General features: G+C 43.6%; 1 long non-coding RNA gene across 2 annotated transcripts in view; it reads left to right on the top strand.

Moving 5' to 3' along the window:
- The window catches only part of LOC311518961, a 43,031-nt gene that overhangs the window by 23,828 nt on the left and 2,965 nt on the right, over positions 1–16,238 (top strand). Inside the window, exons 2-3 of one of the 2 annotated variants that reach the window (XR_014711159.1) lie at positions 12,235–12,413; positions 12,998–13,134. This is a non-coding gene — a long non-coding RNA (uncharacterized lncRNA). Of the gene's footprint in view, positions 1–12,234; positions 12,414–12,997; positions 13,135–16,238 lie in introns of those variants that run through there. The other variant, XR_014711158.1, reaches the window with a different exon arrangement.

Genomic DNA, 16,238 nt, shown 5'->3' with positions numbered 1-16,238 from the left:
CCCCCTTTGTATCCTTCTCCCACTCCAGTCGCATCTTTCCCCTTGCCACTGCTTCCTTTGGGGACAACCCCCAACTCTTGCATCCAGGAGCTGCAGTGCCTCCCTCTAATAAAAGCATGCTCCTTCCACAAAGCCGACACCTTGCTCTGACATCCCCCTCACAGTGCCACCCACGCTCGATTTGGCCCAGATCCTCAAAGGCATTGAAGTGCCTAACTCCCATCCATGTCCCTGGGAGTTAGGCCCCCCAGTGACCTTTGAGGATCTCCCTCGCTGATGCTCATGAGAGTTAGATGCCTAAATACCTCTGGGGATCTGGGCCTCTGCGTCTGGCATGTTTCTGTATGTCGGCGTTAGACTGTACAATCCTCGGGGCAAAGACTCAGGGCCTGATCTTAGTCCCACAGACACCAGCTTTACGCCGCTGACTTGTACTCCTGATTTACACCCGTGTAAGAGGAAAATCAGGTCCTGTGCCTTAGCAGAGAATAACGATGATAATTTGCTGAGCCCGAGATGCAGTTCAGTCAAATGCATGGTTCACCATCTCTCTGGCCCCCACCTTCCCATTCACAGAGCTTGTTGATTCAACTTCCAGTTGTGTAGCAGATGCTGTGGCCTGAAATCACTGTCTTTATCTCTGCACTTGTGGTTAAAAGCTCTTCTCCTCTTGCTCCATCACAGTCAGCCCCTGCTCAGGTGACAAAGTTGTGTAACAAAAGCCATATGCTAACATGAGAAAACAACACAAAAGCAGAAAGTTCGCTGCTGTGGTTAAAAATAAAACCTCAGGCCAGCGCTGGAGGAGAAAATCAAGTGAGAAGAGGAAACGAAAGACAGAAGCAGGGACGTCAGCAGACACAGGGAAGGGTGGGGTAAGAATGTTCTCGCCTGTCTGTGCTCTGAGTTAGGTGAGTGACAAGCCCTTGAAAGCTTATGCTCAAATAAATTGGTTAGTCTCTAAGGTGCCACAAGTACTCCTTTTCTTTTTGCGAATACAGACTAACACAGCTGTTCCTCTGAAACTCTTCTTCCTTGTCCACCTCGCAGTCCCACGGTGGCTGAAGAGCTTCCTGCTGCTGGAGGAGCTGCTGCTACTGCCACATCAGCTGCTTGGTGCGGCAGGCGAAGTCCCAAGCTGAATTCTCTTGGCTCTGAGTGCGGCTATAGAGCCCAAACAGCCTCTGTGTATTCATAGCTGTCAACATAGTGGCACAGAGCATATGTTGGGTCCATGCTGGTAGGCAGCAACTCAGAAATGGTGCTAGCCCATCCAGAAAGGAAATATGGGGTGGAGACAGATGAATTATGGAATTTTTTAAAAAATTGAACTCGCCAGGGGCTTCCACTATGCATCCCACAGTGCACAGCAAGAAAAATCCCAGAATGCACGTGTAAACACCGACAGACCCCGGTCGTCAGGATCAAAACTGGGACCTCTGGAGCTAAATGCATGAGCCTCTAGTGCATGAGTTAAAAGCCATATGGCCCTTCACTAAGGCTGAAGCAGGCTCATTAATCTCTCTCTAAGTGGTCTCGGTGCCAGTAGATGGGAGAGACCACCACACCCAAGAGGTGTGTGGGTTACACACGCTGCTCAGCAGCCACGCAAAGGTGCATGGGATACCGTCCAAGAATGCCACACCTTCAGTTTGCAGCAAACCAGCGCCATATGTACACAGTGATGTGCATTGCCAGATGTCCCATATGCATGCTGGTCCTGCAGCTTGCATCTTGTGTGTTACCAGATGTGCAGCAAAAAAGCTAAGGATTAAACCCCCCATGTAGACAAGCCCTGAGAGTCAGGAGCGGATTAACCCTTACTCCCTTGAAGCTAAATCGGGGCTTAGTACAGCCCATATCGTTAAAGTTCATAGATACTCAGAGTTTTCTTATTTCCCTTTAGAGTGTTAGCCCATCAATGTTTTCAGAATCCTCCATTTCCTGAATCTTATTTTCCTCCCAAACCCTAACTCCAGATGGGAGTTTAGGCTTTCATCTACACCACAGTTCTAAATGCGCTAACCCACGACAAGGGAATTGCATGTTCAACCACAACTTGTTGTTTTGGAGTGGGATGGGGCAACATGGTTACAGAATCATGTTCAGGAGTCAGTTATGGTTACAGTTGTAGCCCTGGTGGAGAGTAGTGTATCAGGGACACTCCCAGGGTGTTCCGTTTGGCTTCTGAACAGCCTTCTTCCAAGTCCTCTTCACAGTTCTTGATGCTTGTTTCACTTACAAATTGAATAGTGAATACTCTGTATTTTGTTTACATTTTACAAATGTGTAACTTTTGGATAGTACAAAACTAAAACCCAAGCCAGTTCAGGGTAACATAACTATATAAAACTATCATCTCACTAACCAAATGACCTTAGAACATTGCAAAAGTTTATATTTTCACTAAACCAAAGCAAAACCACTCTGCAGTGCTTTCTAGTGATGCTAATGGTGCATATCAGAACTAAGCTTCCACAAAAAGAACAGGAGGACTTGTGGCACCTTAGAGACTAACAAATTTATTTGAGCATAAGCTTTCGTGAGCTACAGCTCACTTCATCGGATGCATTCAGTGGAAAATACATGGGGAGATTTATATACACAGAGAACATGAAACAATGGGTGTTACCATACACACTGTAACCAGAGTGATCAGGTAAGGTGAGCTATTACCAGCAGGAGAGAGGGCGGAGGGGGAAACCTTTTGTAGTAATAATCAAGGTGGGCCATTTCCAGCAGTTGTCAAGAATGTCTGAGGAAGGGGGGGGGGGCGGAATAAACATGGGGAAATAGTTAGTAAAACAGCTCTCTTTAAAAAAGATATTGTCGAGTACAACTGGGCCCAAACCATAGCCTTCCTTGAAACTAGTTGAATCTGTGGGAATGTTTGCTGTGGACAGTTATTCCATTGGTTGCATGGGTACAATTGCAACTGCCACTGAATTTAACAGATGTCTGCACAGGCATGGGTTGGAGAGGCAAGGACACTCGCTGATCTCAGTGCAGGATTGGAAGCTAAATATGAAGCACAAAAAGTCCCTTTCCTGATCGTGAAGCAATGTGTTGTGGTTCTGTGGCTCATTTACAAACTGCTTCCTCCTCTCTCAGCTGGTGGCCTCTCCTCTATCTCCCTAGGCTTCCTCTTCTTTTTACTCTGCATCATTTAATTTGCTATTTGCTATTTTGATATTCCATACATAGTTCCCTTTGACTCATTTTAAGGCAGTTCCCTTTGCCTCATTTTAAGGCTGAGTTCACAAAGGGAATTAGGTACCCAATGCCTTCTGGAAATGCCTCTTAATTTTACTCCTAGTCTCTCTTTATTTTGGTTTAAATTTCCCACCTTCTTTTTGTTCCTCTTTTATTTAAAAACATAAGAACAGCCATACTGGGTCAGACCAATGGTGCATCTAGTCCAGTATCTTGTCTTCTGACAGTGGCCAATGTCAGGTGCCCCAGAGGGAATGAACAAAACAGGGCAATTATTGAGTGATCCATCCCCTGGCAGTCCCAGGTTCTGGCAGTTTCACTTACTTGTTAGCTGCTACCTTCTCTCTCTTCTTCTGTCTATGGTACTTATATTGCCCCATTGCTGTAGCTCCTGAACGCCTCACAACACCCTTGGGAGATAGACAGTGCTATTTACCCCCCATTTTAGAAATAGGGAATTGAGGCACGGAGAGGCAAAGCGACTTACCCAAGCTCACACAGAAAATTTGTGGCACAGCAAGGACTTGAACCCAGTACCTAAGCTAGTGCTCTAAAATTTGGATCCTCCTTTCTCTCCTGATCTAGGCATTCCAGGGGAACTGAGCCACTGGGTAAAACTTTTCATTTTCTTTTGGTGCAAGATTATACTCCTTCACATTTCACTTTATCTGCAGGTTGGTCAAGATGGCTATTTTGGCATCAGAATCATACAGACACACTCACTTTGGGCTCTTTCCAGTGTAAAAGGCGTCTCAGTTAGAATTCATGACATCCTAGAGTGAGACAGTGACCGCCTCCCTCCTACAGATAAGCAGCTATGTACACTCATAGTGCCATGGACTTTAGCAGACTACTTGCATGATTGCCAGTGAGAAAGAGGAAGTCAAAATATGGCTCTTGGTGAAATTGTCCACATAGACCCATTTTTGTGTACAGATGGGCAAGGCAGCTTAAACAGGAAGTGAACTGAACACACTAGGAGAAGCATTTAAACTGCTATCTGCTTATCCAATCGAAACCTTCCACTCTCTCTAGGAAAGGAGTACTTGTGTACTTATCGTGAGCTTTTATGCTCAAATAAATTGGTTAGTCTCTAAGGTGCCACAAGTACTGCTTTTCTTTTTGCAAATACAGACTAACACGGCTGTTACTCTGAAACTCTCTCTAGGGTTCATGCATCTCCCTGTGCAGAGTCCCACAGGGGCTATTGTCTACATAGAGTCCGGGCTTAGATTTTGAAAGCTGCCTAAGGGACACAGACATGTTTTTAAAACCCCCCACTCTAAAATTCCTCCTTTAGAGCTGCGCTGCAGGGTGAATTCCTTTGAATACCATCGAGTTTCCAGTCAGATGAAGAGCACTCAGTCCCTTCAGTGTAGGTGGAATGTTAAAACTCCAGGACTGTGCTAAACAACCATCACTGCAAAGGTAACTAAGAAATGCTTGGAACTGCAGAGAAATAAATGTATTAAGAGAGCAAAGCTCTGCCTTAGAGGAAGAACTTAATCTCAGTCTCCAAGATCATAAACTGCCTGCCTGCATTCCCCTGCTGGGAAGAGCAGATTCCCACAGCCTGCTGCATCTTCTGCCCTTTCAAATTTGCTTTACTGTATGCAAACAAGGCTCTCCTTCCACAGGGGAAAGAGATTTTTCTCCCATTTCCTTTCTCCCTTCCCCCGCCCCCCACTCCTTTAATGAAAAATAGTGTCTACAGATAAAGCCTCATTCTCTTGCTCCTAGAAGAAAAAGATGTTTTCTCCATGCAACTGGGAGACATTTTCTGTAGATGACATTGTAGTGAGAAACATTTGTTGTCAAAAAAAAGAAAAAAAAAATCTATTGTGTTGGGGGTGAACTTCACCCCTGTGCAGTGGGTCAAAACAAGGCCTATGCACCACTTAAGTGCGAGGTGTCAGACTCGATCCATGCTTGCCCACCATGTTGCCTAAACCCGGACTTCCAGAACCTCCTCTAAAGAGTAGTTCCAGCCTCCAAAGCCATCAGTCTTTGACCTCTCCACTGAAAATGCCAACAAGGGGCCTAACTGATACAGACTGGGTAGGTTTAGTAAGAACTAGACTGAGATTCTCTAGGACATTTCACATAGGCCACGGAATAACTTCCAGTTGATTGTAACTAGCCACCTAGTGCTACGGATGAACCACTGAGCTAGTGAATAAGGATTCTGTAGCTTATCATCAAGTTGCTGAGCAATCTAGGAACATGACCACTTCTAGCAGTGGCAATTAAAAAAATTATTTCTACCCATTGGCACAGCTTGGATTCTTTTCCTGTTCAAATAGTATCTGCAGCTTGTAACAGAAAAAGGTCAGGAACTGTTGGATGAAAAAGGAGAAATACCCAGTTGAACTCAAAAAGAAAAGGAGTACTTGTGGCACCTTAGAGACTAACCAATTTATTTATTAGTCTCTAAGGTGCCACAAGTACTCCTTTTCTTTTTGCGAATACAGACTAACACGGCTGTTACTCTGAAACCAGTTGAACTCAGAAACTTTATGGGTAGACTAGTGATGTTGAATGCACTTAGAAAAGTTTGCTTCAGATCAGGATCCACAGGCTCATCCAAATGTATATAGACCTCATTCGGATACATTCTCATGGGAATTTTGGTGCTTCTTGGCTTTGATAAAGTCTGAAAGTACCTCAAGGTCAGTGCCTCTGTTGCTGTATTTCAGCAATTCTGTCAGGGATGTTCAAAGGAGTCTACGGGAGTTAAGTGCTCAAATCCCATTGAATTTCCATGGGGTTTGATCACCTAATTTCCTTAGGCTCTTTTGAAAATCCCAGCCTTTGTTTCTGGTACCACATGGACACCAGAAATGCAAAGTCACATGCAAAATTTAAACAAACAGAAAATAGCCTGGAACTAATTAGCTCACTCAATATTTTGAAATATCAGACAACTTGGATTTGGTTTGAGGTTGGGGCATAGATTCAGACTGATTTTTATTTTAGCCAAACTATTTCATCTGCCATTCATTTGGGAATAATAATAATTAATATTCCATCTTCCTTACCAATTGTTATTACCGCAATACCATTATTTGACATTGCGGAAATGATCTACAATTATGCTCTCAATGCCCTTTTATTCACATACTGATGTGAATAAAAGGGAGAGCTGCAGAAAACCCATACTCATGGCAAGTGGTAGCACAAGCTGAATATTTCAGCTATTGTGTATTTGCAGACAAAGCTCCTGCAAGCTTGAGCATTTGTATGTAGGAAAGGGTTGGTCTTTGTTTGTGTGATTTAAAAAAAAATATGTTTGGATAATTCCTGCTGGCTGTTAGCACAAAGCCTAGGAGGCAGTAAATTAACTATAATTTCACATAGGATATGAAACCTTTCACAGCAATTAATGACTGACTTAGGGGAAAAAAAGAGATGTTACTCAGATGAGGAACAAATGTAGGACAGAATGACTCTGCACCCTACTTTAAACCAAAACTACAGTACCTTGTTTTTAAAAGTGGAACATGGTAAGAGCAGCAGAAAATATAACAACAAGGACAATTTGGAGTTCCCTCACAAAACTGAACACTTTCCGGATACATGTTACCTTAATTTACATACCGGAAACAACCACCCCTCACATATTTGAAGGCCTCATTTTCCACCTAATAGCTGATTGCCCAATACCCTATATGCATGTGCAAAGGCCTGTTTGCAACTCACATGCATTAACTTCTCCTTTAAGAATCCCATACAAAATACAGTATGCACAGAATTAGGGTTTGCCATTTGAAAACATTAGTCCTTAATGCCTCCATTGCTTAATAATACTGCAGACATGGGGAGAATCCAATGTTGTGCTCAGATATCACACTGATGAGCAAGGGAGAGAGAGTTCAAAGCCTCAGTTTCACATCTAAGCCAAAAGAAAACACCACCACAGCACAATGCCTCTGTTCTTAGCACAGGACTGGGACACTGGCATAAAGGAAAGACTCCCAACTACTCACTCACCGACACCAAACCCTGCAGCATGCAGGTGTACCTTAGGGTTCCCCCATTGAGCCAAACACTGACCCAACTTGACTCTTAGTTAGGGAGGAGGCGATTATGGTGAAAAGTCAGTGTTCGAGAGGGTTGGAGTTCTAGGCTGCAGACTAAGGGGTGAAATAGCGGCTGATTTAAAATCAGTGGTAAAGCTCCTATTGAGTTCAATGGGGCCACAATTTCACTCAAGGTAAGCAATTTAACTAGCTAGATTACAGTGGTGGGATTTTCCTCCAGTACTCCTACTGACTTCAGTGTGATCAGAGTTTGGCCAACACTGGGTTCTTTTGAAAATCTTACCCTAAGTTACAAGGTCTATCAGTGTTACAGGATGGAAGTTGATTGGTCATTCAGGGAACTTGGAGGACATTAGGAAACAATGAGACTTAAGTACTAGGGGTAGCCATGTTAGTCTGCATCCACAAAGACAACAAGGAGTCCAGTGGCACCTTAAAGACTAACATATTTATTTGGGCATAAGCTTTCATGGGTAAAAACCCCACTTCTTCAGATGCAACTGAGACTTAAGAAGCTCAATCTATTTCTTTTATCTGAGAGAAGGTTAAGAGGTGACTTGATAATGGTCTACAGATACCTACACGGGGAAGCCAGTTCTGACAGAAGGCAGCTCTTTATTCTAGCAGAAAAAGTTATAATGGTTTCCAGTGGTTGGAAGATGAAGCTAGACAAATTCAGACTACAAAGTCAAAAAATGTTAACAGTGAGGGTTGTGAACTGTTGGGGCAACTTAGCTAAGGACACAGTAGATTCTCCATCACTTGAAGTATGTAAGTCAGTGGTTCTCAAACAGGGGTCCAGGGCCTGCTGGAGAGCCCTGAGGAGGTTTCAGGGGGTCCACCAAGCAGGGCCGACATAAGACTTGCTGAGTCCCAGGGTTAGAAAACCAAAGCACCACTGCATGGGGCTGAAGCCCAGAGCTCCGAGCCCTGCACCTTGAGCTGAAGCTGAAGCCTGAGCAACTTAGCTTCATGGGCCGCCCTGTGGTGTGGGGCACAGCGCAGTTGTCCTGCTTGCTACTCTCTAACATGAGCCCTGCCTTTTACATGCAGAAAAACAGTTGTTGTGGCACAGCTGGGCTGTGGAATTTTTATAGCATGTTGGGGGAGCCTCAGAAAGAAAAAGGTTGAGAGCCGCTGGTCTGAGTCATAGAACCGTAGGGTGAGAAGGGACCTCAAGGGTCATCTAGTCTCACCCCCTGCCAAGATGAAGGATTTGTTGCACCTAACCAGTGGTTCTCAACCTATTTACTATTGTAGGCCGCATCCAATACTACCTGTATGGCCCTGAGGATGTCACGTGGGCCTCAGCTCTGCACTGATTGGGCCGCAAGTGGCTCACGGGCCGCAGGTTGAGAACACTGGACCATCCCATACAGATGGCTATCCAGACTCCTTTTGAAAACCTCCAGTGAAGGAGCTTCCACCGCCTCCTGAGGCAGTCTGTTCCATTGTCCTACTGTTTTCACAGCTAGGAAGTTTTAAAAGACTGGATTACTTTCTAACAGACATGCTATGGCTCAAACAGAAGTTAGAGAAGTTTGGGCTTGATACAGAAATTGCTATATGAAATTCTACGGCCTGTGTAATGCATGAGGTCAGACTAAATAATAACAGTGGTTCCTTTTGGCCCTAAAATCTATAAATCTTAGTCTATTAGGTGTGTGAAAATTTGAGGGAAAGTATTCAGAACTTTTTGAACCCCTCCAGAACAACTTGATGTAGTATTCATTTTGAATTTGGGGCAAAGTTGTAACTGTTTTCTTTTGTCTAAATTGCTTCACTCATCCCTACTGAATATAGTTTGGATTCTACATTATAGTCTTTAGTTTACTTTTATCCTACTTTAGAAATAGAACTTCAAGTAAATAAATCCTCTCCACTCCCTGGTCCCCTCTTTAACCATCTAAAGGTTCTCTCAGTTCACTCCTGGGAGACAGCTTAGTGTTCAGTATAATAATAATAATTCTACTATGGTACTTATATAGCGATTTATGTCTTCAAATCACTTTGCAAACATCCACTAATTAATTCAATTAACTAAAACAATTAGTCTGTAAAGCCACTATACACTCTTCAGATCACCTATATGTTACAGTATATAATTGAGTGTTTTGCTACTAAACTTTTTAAAACTAAAAATGTAAGTGCAATTCAACAAATTCATTTAATACCTGGCTCTCTTATTCTGCATCAATTCAGTGCTCACATATTCCTATCTAGCAGCTTAGGGAGGGAAAAAGCAATATTGGTTTAATGTATTAAAGGGAATGTAATTAAATATTTGTTCAGGGGTAATTGTGTAAAAATTGCACAACAATTGAGTTTTATATAATTAGTACATCTTAATTAGTCAGCATCTTTACAATCAGTGTTTAATTTACTCACAATTGTTTTGCTTAAGTGTAAATTAAACACTTCTTTTTGGGCCTTTTATTTAAACCCATTACCCAGCACCTTATATAGGAACTGATGCTTTTCGTTGTTATTAAATGTCTGCCTGCAGCCGCTTATGGTCCCAAGCACTTGTAATGTCTCAACTTACTTTTTCCACATCCAGTGAAATTTACTTTATTATTTCCAGGCTGAGAGACTGTGCTTAAGGCCAGATTTTTATATAGGATAAAAAAATAGGTGAAATAGACACACACACTCTGCTAAGAGCAGAGGTCTTTTTGGTTACTATTGGAACGGAAAGGTTCATGAATTCATGATGCCAAAAGGGAAATATAATGTTGAATAATGGAAGAAGAAGAAATGAATATGATCAGAGCAACGTTGTCCTACACAGGAGTCAAATCTCTGTCTCTCTCGCTAGGAGTGTGTTTTATTTTTTTAAAACGGGTGCAGCAAAGCCGCTGCGTGTGGTGACACAGCCACGCTGCTTTCTTTAGGAGCTAGCTCAAGCACAGATAGCACATGTACGTCTGCCCAGCCCGGGAATCCCAGCAGCTGGGTAGATGTATCCACAATGAGATGGTAGCACAGCTGAGCACAGAATTGAGGAATCTTGGCACCCAATCCTCTGCTCTAACCACTTCCACTGGGCTATATTACGTTCATTTGTGGCCAGTGTGCCATTCTAGACACAGAGACACAAGTGCATGCCCTCTAGTTTTTTGCATGGTATATTAACTGCTAAACCAGATTAAATACTTGCAGGCAGTAAGATGTCAGTGTGCCCGGCAAGACTGTCAGCTGATTGGCAAACGCAGTCTTCTGCTCAACAGAGAATGCACCAGTCGAGATTACGCACGTTGAAATCATAGCAACTCAGGAACATAGCATGAGGCTGCCTGATCTACAGTGTTGATCATGAGGGGAGGCAGGGGAGGAGAGAACGGTGGCACTCTCTCCTCCCATCACTGATGTGTGTGTTCATTGTGCTCCTGCTCTCCAGTTCGATTTGCTTCAGAGCGGAAATTGACGACTGGGGACATTCTACCCCCGAAAAGATTTCCTGGCAGCTACTCGCCTCTATATAATCCTCCAGCAGAAGCAGAGTCTGTGGCCAGCAGCAGCTTCCTGCTTTGAGAGCATTAAGGGCCTTAGCAGTGGGGTGTTTGATGAGGGTATTTGTTGGATAATGACTGAAAAGGTAGGTGTGGGGTGAAGCAAGGTAGTAGCCAACCAGCCTTGGACGTGAAGCATGAGAGAAACACTGGCATGAGAAGCTGTTCACAGAATAAGAACCTAAAGCTAAAGGGAATAAGCATTCAGAGAGTAAAGTTCTAGTGTTTATTAATATTAGTTATTATACCCTTACAGTGCCATAAACATACATGGTGCTTTACAGACGAAGAGATGACAAAGTGGAAGCTCTTCAGGGTGGGGACTTAAAAAGAAAAAGAAGCTCCACGCACATTTTCCAGTGCTCAGCACCCAGGATTGGGACTAAATATTTATAAATGCTCAGCAACTAGCCCCTCCCATTGCAACACTTCGGCCAAAGTTTCAAAAGGGCTCAGCATCCACCAGCTTCTGCTGCGACACTTTCAAGCAGATATTCAAAAGCGCTTAGGACCCAGCCCGCTGGTGCTCCTTGGAGAATGTAGCCCAAGCTCTGGGTGCTGACCCCTTTTGAATATCTCGTTCTAAGTACATCTCATTCAAAGTGATTTAGACGCAAAAGGCCCAGTCCTGCTCTCAAAGTCAGCTGGAGCTTTGGCCTGGACTTCAATGGGAACACAATCAATCTTAAAATCAATATTCAAAAGCAATTAACCCAGGTAGCATTTTTAACAGACAGTACTTGGTTTAGAAAAGGGAGGACAGGGAGTGTGATAATAGCTGTCTATAAAATACTTGAGAGGGGAAGAAATGATTGAAGGTGATATTATGGAGATAAGTCAAAGGGGAATTTCCATAAATTGCCAATGGAAAAATTCAATATTGTTCTAAAAAAGGGTATTGAAAGCTCTTCACTACTCCTCACCACCAAGTGGAGTTCAGATAAAACACATCCCTATAGAGGATAATCTTGCACTAGTGTCAGAGTGTAGGATAGACTACATAATCCATAGCACACTTTCCAGGCCCAGCATCTAGGAGTCGGTCTATCAGCTGTGTGTATTTTCCTCTTTTATGAAGTATGCAGTCATTATATTGTCCTGTGTACTGTTAATCTCGCGCTATGATTTCTGCAATATGTGAAATCACTTTCTGTGCCCTGTATATTTCAAATCTCTTTACTTCCAGGTAGATTTGGGACTCTATATAAACTTTTATAGAGCATGCTGGAGAAAACAAGACATACACACAAAATGTTCCTTTTATGTGGTGACCCAATGCCTCCCAAGTCTATTTATTTGATTTATCCTGCTGGGGCCAAACATTTGATCACACTCTCATCAGCGACCAGTAGCAGATATCTGAAGGCAAACATTTCCTATGTACCCTATGATGCTGATGATAAGAGTCAAAGGCCAAGATGCTATCAGTAGCTATTTAACTTTTTTCTGTTTTTGTTTTGTTTTTTGAGGACTGTGTTATGACATCCAGCTCCTGTATCAGTAGAGTTTACCAGCAGAGGTTGAACTCAAGACCTTAGCGCTACAGCTACATCTTGAGCTAAAGGACTAATTCTATTAGCTGGTCACAGTAGCCAGCTGATACACTCTGGACCAGCCTACAGAGAGGGAGAGATAACATGCGTCACAGGTAGGTTACAACTACCAGGAGTTTGCTTTACAACTCCCTGCCACCCACCCATAGGCACCGACTCCATGGGTGCTCTGGGACTCAAGCACCCATGAAGAAAAACAGTGGGTGCTCAGCACGCACCAGCCACAGCTGTTCCGTGGCACTGCCAATCAGCTGTTAGGCACCTCCATCAATCAGCTATTTGGCAGCTAGCGGGAAGCGCTTGGGGGAGGGCAGAGAGCCAGCAAGTGGCGGCCTCAGGGGAGGGGGTGAAGCAGGGGTGGAGCACCCACAGGGAAAAAAAAATAAAAGTCCGCACCTGTGCACCCAACCCAAAACACATACAAACAAAACCCTAGTTGTACAAACTGGAGAGAAGAACCTTCCCTGTGATGCTCTCTACGTATTTATATAGCTCCCTCACCCTAGTAGCTGAGTATCTCCTGAATATGGTTGGATTTATGAGCAAAACACTCCTCTGAGGTTGCGAGGTACCATTATATTGAGGGGAAAATGCAGCACACAGAGGCCAAGTGCCCCTAAGGTGATATGGAAAGTCTAAGACACAGCTAGGAACTGAGCTCAGATTTCCTCATTCCCAGGCCAGCCCAGACTTAGCCACACACCCATCCTCCCTCTCAGCTACCACAGATGTCTGAACCAGAGGGAAGCAGTACCCTGGCTACCATTTTGAAGATGGGCAGATAAACTAACATAGGCATAGTCTTCATCACTGCTTTTGCCTTCTGAAGACTTAGAGAGGAAAAAGGTGAGCACAGATGTGGCAAGTTCAAATAAAAATGGAGTTTGTTTTTTTTTTCTACACACACCTATATGTCATTTTGTTCATTATCTGTTGCACAATCTCTCTTACTCTGCAGTTTGAAACTGCAAAGCAACATTTTACATTCTAGCGTTTCTTCTGGTATTTGCATGCATCAGTGTCTGGTGACCCCTGACCCTCTGTTAAGGACTGTCCATTTCACGTAACGGCTGCACTTGTAAAACTATTCAAACTGCCGTATATGAGGAATAGAATAATAAAAATCATAAAATTCTTCTACTCTATCGTCTCTTCCATCTCCGGATCTCAAAGCACTTTATAAACACGAAGGAGTTAACCCTAACCTGACCCTTTTAGGTTGGGCACAGAGCAAGATTTGTCAGATGACCTCTATGGCAGAGCTAGAATTTAGACTCATTTCCAGCCTCCCAGCTCCAGATTTAACTACACTAGACACTGCTTCCTCCTTGGAGAAGGTACAGCTGCCTAAAGTGTCTGCTGATAAACCCATTTTGTGCCTTTAACTCTTGTTTTGAATATTTCAGCAGGTTAGACAAACGAAGACCAGTTGCCACTGATCAGGCAATGTTTTCCTAAATCAGTGATCACATTTAGCTAAAAAACATAAATCCCATCAAGGGCTTGTTTTCCCAGGAATTCACTGTTTGAAAATATAAATATATAAATTAAATTAAGCTTTCTCCACTGGATGTCTTGTAAAGCCTTGGTGAGGACTCTTAGGGCATTGCTAAAGTTTTCTTTTTTAAATTCTCATAGGAACTGTAGCTGGATCGATAGAAGCTCTGTATCAAAATGACCTTTTTTCTCTATCACATTTCTTTAAAATATTATAGATTATTTCTCCTTAGAACTTTTCTTTTTACAGAACATTTTTCCAAGTTCATTTCCAATTTCAGTTTCCTTGTGAAAGTAAAGAAAACAGAACAGAAAAAGTCAAGGACAAATTCCATTTCAAAACTCATTGTGCTCTTTAGGTGTGCAGACACGTGTGCAGGAGCACATCTATGCACAAGCATTCACACCCACACAACTAATACCTCCCTGCTCCCTGCTAGTATCTTCTGCACCTGAGACAGACTTTTTTAAGTCACACAAGTGTCTGTGACCAAAGCAGCCACCACAGGAAGTGCTGATGGGTCTGAGCAAGCTAAGTAGCTATGCAGAATTGTAATGAAGGGCGAGTAGTTTGCATATTCCAGGAAACTGAGCCAAATGCCAATTGTTGCTTAGAAGGGTGGTCTGGAGAAATAGGTCTAAGCAAGTGTATCAGCCAGACTCAGCCAAGAGAATTCTGCAGAGGAGAGGCATCCTTAGGGGTTAGCAAATCCCCAAATAAATCCCCAGTGATGGGCAAACCTCACAAATAGGGAGCTTTGTCTCAGCTTTTTCATCTGAAAACTCACATAAGGGAAGATATGAGATGCAGACGCCATGGTGATATAAGCACCTTAGACCAACTTAAAATAGCAGCAGTAGACATTAGTACATTATTTGTTATTGTGAGTCCTTATTTCAGTGTTTCCCTCTTTAAAAAGTTTCAGTTGCCCAATCAAAGAGGTGAAACAATACCATGTGGCATGGGTGACCAATCACAAAACATACTGATTAGCTGAAATGAAAAGTTTGGACTATCAATAGGCTGATTAGCTTTGGGTTCGATGTTTTATGGAGTTTCCTCAGCTTCATACATGATTACAAACATGATCTGCCAGTCCTTTACAGTGCACAAGTGTATTTTCCAAGGGGCATCAAGCTATTTTATCCTGTGGTGGCTACAAAAATTAAACATGGCGTGTTTAGCAGTGGTTAGAACAGGGGTCTGGCAGCCAGAACTCATGAGATCAAGTACCTGCTGTGTGACAGTTGGCAAGGCATGACATCGCTCTGTGCCTCTGTTTCCCCTATGTAAGATGGAGATAATACAGGGGTATGGCAAGGCAATACACATATAAAGTAAAAAGCCAACTGAAAAGCTGTGTCCTTGGCCATCAGAATCTGCTTCTCATAGAATATTAGGGTTGGAAGAGACCTCAGGAGGTCATCTAGTCCAATCCCCTGCTCAAAGCAGGATCAACACCAACTAAATCATCCCAGCCAGGGCTTTGTCAAGCCGGGTCTTAAAAATCTCTAAGGATGGAGATTTCACCACCTCCCTAGGTAATCTATTCCAGTGCTTCAAACCCTCCTAGTGAAATAGTGTTTCCTAATATCCAAACTAAACCTCCCACACTGCAACTTGAGACCACTGATTCTTGTTCTGTCATCTGACACCACTGAGAACAGCCTTGCTCCATCCTCTTTGGAACCCCCCTTCGGGTAGTTGAAGGCTGCTATCAAATCCCCGCCTCACTCTTCTGCAGACTAAATAACCCCGGTTCCCTCAGCCTCTCCTCATAAGTCATGTGTCCCAACCCCCTAATTATTTTTGTTGCCCTCTGCTGGACTCTCTCCAATTTGTCCACATCCCTTCTGTAGTAGGGGAACCAAAACTGGACACAATAGTCCAGGTGTGGCCTCACCAATGCCGAATAGAGGGGAATAATCACTTCCCTCGATCTGCTGGCAATGCTCCTACTAATACAGCCCAATATGCCATTGGCCTTCTTGGCAACAAGGGTACGCTGCTGACTCAGATCCAGCTTTACGTCCACTGTAATCCCCAGGTCCTTTTCTGCAGAACTGCTGCTTAACCAGTTGGTCCCCAGCCTGTAGCGGTGCATGGGATTCTTCCTTCCAAAGTGCGGGACTCTACACTTGTCCTTGTTCAGCCTCATCAGATTTCTTTTGGCCCAATCCTCCAATTTGTCTAGGTCATTCTGGACCCTATCCCTACCCTCCAGCATATCTACCTCTCCCCCCCAGCTTAGTATTATCTGTGAACTTGCTGAGGATGCAATTCATCCCGTCATTGAGGTCATTAATAAAGGTGTTGAACAAAACCGGCCCCAGGACCGACCCCTGGGGAACTCTGCTTGATACCAGCTGCCAACTAGACATCGAGTCGTTGATCACTACCCATTGAGCCTGATGATCTAGCC

This window comes from Lepidochelys olivacea, assembly GCF_965140295.1.
Source record: "Lepidochelys olivacea isolate rLepOli2 genome assembly, chromosome: 3".
Classification (NCBI taxonomy): domain Eukaryota; kingdom Metazoa; phylum Chordata; order Testudines; family Cheloniidae; genus Lepidochelys; species Lepidochelys olivacea.
The sequence above is the reverse complement of the archived record's forward strand: the minus strand, read 5'-3'. Positions and strand labels throughout refer to the sequence as shown.